This window comes from Corvus brachyrhynchos, unplaced genomic scaffold, assembly GCF_000691975.1.
Source record: "Corvus brachyrhynchos isolate BGI_N302 unplaced genomic scaffold, ASM69197v1 scaffold633, whole genome shotgun sequence".
In the NCBI taxonomy this organism is placed as follows: domain Eukaryota; kingdom Metazoa; phylum Chordata; class Aves; order Passeriformes; family Corvidae; genus Corvus; species Corvus brachyrhynchos.
In genome coordinates, this window is record NW_008237435.1 from 2,458,850 (window position 1) to 2,463,588 (window position 4,739).

Genomic DNA, 4,739 nt, shown 5'->3' on the forward strand with positions numbered 1-4,739 from the left:
ATTAATAACCCATACGCATACAACAAGGTGTTTGATTAACCACTTTTTTAGTTAGGATTTTGTTACTTGAGGTGCAAAAAAGACCATATTAATGTCTGAAGCTTTTATTGGAAAAAAATCTTATTTTCTAACCACATAAGCACTATATGCCTGGGATACGCTCTTCACTGCAAACTCTTGATGAGGCTGCTGCAGCACTGTATCAAATCATGATAAAGCCAAAGTGTCCTCGAAGAACCTGAGCCAGATCCTAGATGCTTTAAAGGAAGCCATGTAAGTCAATGTGTTATTTTGAAAGGGCAGATGGTGGTAAAGGGCTAATGGAAGGGGGATAATCTGCAATAGTTTGGAGATGTGAAGGGAGGACAGAGGGTCACCGTTGTTGGAGGAATTGTAGAGTGTATGTGTCATGTCGGGGGGGGGTGGTTCTGGTGGTGTAGTGAGCAAAGGTGGTAGTGACTGGGGGAAGGTGGAAAAAGGCAATTGTCATGTCCATCTTCTAGGAGGGAGATCCAAGGAACTACAGGCCAGCCAGCCTGACCTCAGTCTGTGGGAAGATTAAGTAGTAAATCCTCCCGAACACCATCTCCAGGTGTTTGAAAGACAAGAAGGTGCCTGGGGACAGGTAGCAAGGATTTACAGAGGGCAAATTCTGCCTGACCAATGTGACTGGTTTTTATAATGAGATAAGTGCATCTGTGGAGAAGTGGAGAGCAGCTGATGTTGTTTACCTTGACTTTAACAAAGCTTTAGACACAATCAACCACAGATCTCCTTTAACCACACTGGAGAGGTATGAACTAGGTTAAGGAGAAGATAAGGTGGAACATTGACTAGACCATTGGGCTCAAGGACTGTGATCAGCAGCAGCAGGTCCAGCTTGTGGCCAGTGCACTTCAAGGGTGGATGCTGCCACTGTTACTGTGTAACACGGTCAGTCAGTGACTTCAGCGATGAGATGAAACACAGATCACAGCTACATGGGAAATAGCAGTCAGTGCCCTGGATAACCTCAGCACACTGGAGAAATGGGCTGGCAGGAACCTCATGAGTGGTGGCACAGCATCCTGCATCTGGTACAGAATAACCATTGCTTTATGAGCTGGAGGCTAAAAGGATAGGAAAGGATTTTCAAAAAGAAATTTGGGAGCAACAAGTAAGTCAGCAGTGACCTTGCAACAAAGAAGCCAACAGCATCCTGGGCTAAAGTAACAAAAGAATAGCCAGCAGGTTGAGAAAAGTGGTTATTCCCATCTATGGAGTACTTGTGCAATCCCATCTGGAAAACTGAGTGCAGTTTTGAGCTACCCAGTGTGTGAAAGTCACAGATATAAGAAAGAAAATCCAGAGGAGGGCCACCACAATCGTGAGGGTGCTGGAGCACATAATGTATGAGACCGAGAAGGTCAGGCCATTAGTCTGAAGAAGAGAAGGCTGGTGTAAATTTTAATGTTCTCTTCAGCTTCTTAATGGACAGATGCAGAGAAATGGAGCCTTCTAGCAAGTCCACGGTAAAATTTTTGTTGTGAGAGGCAACAGGCATTAGCTGGAACAGACCAATTAGACATCATGGGAAAAGAAAAACTCACAAATGTGTTCAAACTGTGGAATGGGTTGTTCAAAGAGGCTGTGGAGACAGTAAAAATCATCTGATAATGACCTTGGAAAACCTGGCATAACTTTAAAATTGGCCCTAATTGGAGCTGAGACTTCAACCAGAAGACATCAACAGGTCACCTGAATCCTGAAGAAGGTTAAGATAGTGCAGTAGTTTTACATGGTTTTAAATTTCATTTTGGTGTTTTTGTGGGTTTGAGTTAGGTATATACTGTGTCAACAAAAATCTTACTGGTTTCATAAAGACAGTATTTAAATCCAGTTGGGAAGGTTAATGAATAGGCGGGGATTCAATTCCCCATAAAGGCGGGCAAAGTGATTCTACAGAGTAAATGCAGCTGCTCATGAAAAAGGCTTTGTGGACCAACAGCTGCATTACATGTAGCCCTGATGTCAGCAGGTGCACATAAACCTTTTGCATATAAGCTGCAGGTAGAGCTTTATGAGACAGCAGCCATTCCTGAATGGCCTACCAAGTTCATAATCTACCAACAATTTGTTCATAACCTTTCACCTTTTGGAAAAATAACTTCATTTATTTGAAAACCAGTTAGAAACACACCTGCAAATGCTAGTTTTACTCACCCTGTGTACCAATTTTTTCAGAAATATGTTACATAGAAAAAGTAAGTAAGAAAAGAATATTGAAAATATATGACTGTACTGACAAGGAAAACATGGCTGCATTCAGATTTTGAATTTTTTCCTGTTAATTTAGGGAAGAAAAAAAAGTTATGAGAGGAAATTCAACCAAACTTCACTGAAAACTCAAAATAATAAAATACTTCTCTTGATGCTAAAGTTCTCATCAGGAAAGGTTTGTAGATCACAGTGAATAATCAAATGAATGCATAAAGTGATGTTATGAACGAAATAGCAAGCAGAAGAATGAAGGGGAGGAAGGTTAATACAGGAGGATGACAGGAAGCTTGTATTACTCTTGTTTAGAATGGATGAAGCTTTTGCTGAAAAACTAAGCCCAGCTCTAGTCAGCACAATGCAGCAATGGTGACACTGGAGAAGGTTCAGAGATGAGCTGTAATGCTGAACAAAATCTGCACTGAAGTGTGTTTATCAAATCTATTTCCCATCTGGAAGATGGTCCCTTCCCTTTAAAGAATAGCAGCTAGGAATAACGTAATTACTGGTCTTTGCATACAATGATACTTGTAGCCAGGGCTTTGGGTTTTGGCCTTAGATGACAAAATGTATTTGCTTATGAGTTAGAAGCTTGTAACAGATTTCAGTGGATCTGAGCATATGTGTGTAGTTAAATCTCCTCTCCCACACAGTTTGACTAGGAAACTTGGCCACATAGGAGCCAGGGCTTTTTGTCAATGTTGAGACCATAAACTCTGTGTTATATGGGCTGTCTCTTATACTCTTACTGCAGCAAGTTAAAAGATCTTCCTTGCTTTTCCCAGTGGATTAAGGTATTAGTTTAACAAAGATCTTTGGTTATGTTAAAGAAGGTGTGACATTAGAAAACAAAAAATCAAGCTTTCATAAATAAGAAATGCTGGAATTAAAATTATCTGTGCAATTCTAAATTGGACTGTCTAAAAAAAAAAAAAAAAACACCCCCCCCCCCCCCCCCCCCAGTGAACACCCATTTCACTTTGCATGGGAGAACGATTGAATCACAACCATGAAGTAAATGAGATTATTGCCTATCTGTTAGTTTACTTGCCACAGAGATTTGCACAGATATGACAAATGAGGTCAGAGGAAAAGCTCTATCTCTCCAGGACTCTTTACCCCATTTTTTTTTTTTTGCTGGGTGGTTTCTTTTTCATTTTTTTCCCCTCCAAATATAAGCTACTCTTACTTGTTATGTTATTTCAAGGTAATATTCTGTTCTGTCTGTTCTACAGACAGAATTAACCCTCAATCATTTTTTTGCCTGCCTGTGTATGGGCAGGGTGGAAGAACTTCCTGAAGACTAAGTAATTTCTCTGCCAAATACAACTGACAGGGAGGGACATTCAGAAAGGTTGTCCTCTCCAGCTTCTGCAACCCAGTGCTGGAGCCTTGTCTTCAGTACAAAAGTACTCCAGCTAAAACAGTGGCATTTAATGTGTATTGGATCTCTGGTTACTTTCACATCAAAGCTCTAACTGAGCATAAAAAAAGACAATCCCTCTATCCCCATCTCTAATGGGACTAAATTTAAATAGATCTCTGATGGCCATCCCTCCCATTTCTGAGTTCTCTCACTAGCAGAATAAAATGTTGCAAGTCTTCAGCTACTTGATTGCAAAGACTGTTTTCTTTACCATGGGGGAGGAGAGTGGGAAAGAGATTTCCTTTAATTTGTTTGGAGAAACAATTGAACTATTTTTGCCCAATGCAAGAAAACAGCTTAAAAAAAATTAATTCAGACAAGTACGGGAAATTGTATGCAGCACAGTGGGGCAAAATGTAACCATCTGAAAAACAAGGATTATGATCAAAAAAATATTGGGCGAGCCTAATTGCAAGCAGAGTTAGCTATACCACCAGGAACGATATATAATCTGCAGATAGCTATCGAAAAACTTGAGGCTGCACATCCAGGTTAGAAAATGTCAAAAATAACGACTGTTGCAGTGTGGAAAGTATAACTCACCATTATCGATATGTGTGAAAATGTAAATCTTTTCTTGTAAGATAGAATTTCTGCGTCATGGATTGCTTCTTGAACTAAAGGGCAATGTTTAACAATCGCCCTCCAGTTCTTAAGAAATTTTAACTCATGTATCCACTCCTTCAATCTAGAGAAAGCCTGCATCTCGATCCTCTTGCTCCCATGAGTGAGATACAGCTGACACGATTTTCAGCATGCGTGTCTTTTTTTTTTCTATTTTTTTTTTTTTTTTTCTGGAGGCAAAGAAAGGAAATAAGACTGTATCCCCCCGCCTCGCTTCCCTGTTTTCGTGAATATGGGCCACTGAAAGCCGTAAAAGGGCTGACTGCTCCGGTCCCGCCTGGGAGCGGGGTTCCTCCGAGGACGGATAGCAAAGGGCCACAGCCAAAGTCTCTCCCTCCGAGGGCGAAGGACTTTGTTTTACCCTTCCCCTTTCTCCCCGGTTCGGGTGCCGAGGAGGAGGCTCCCGGGAGCGCTGCGCAGGGCTGCGAGCGGG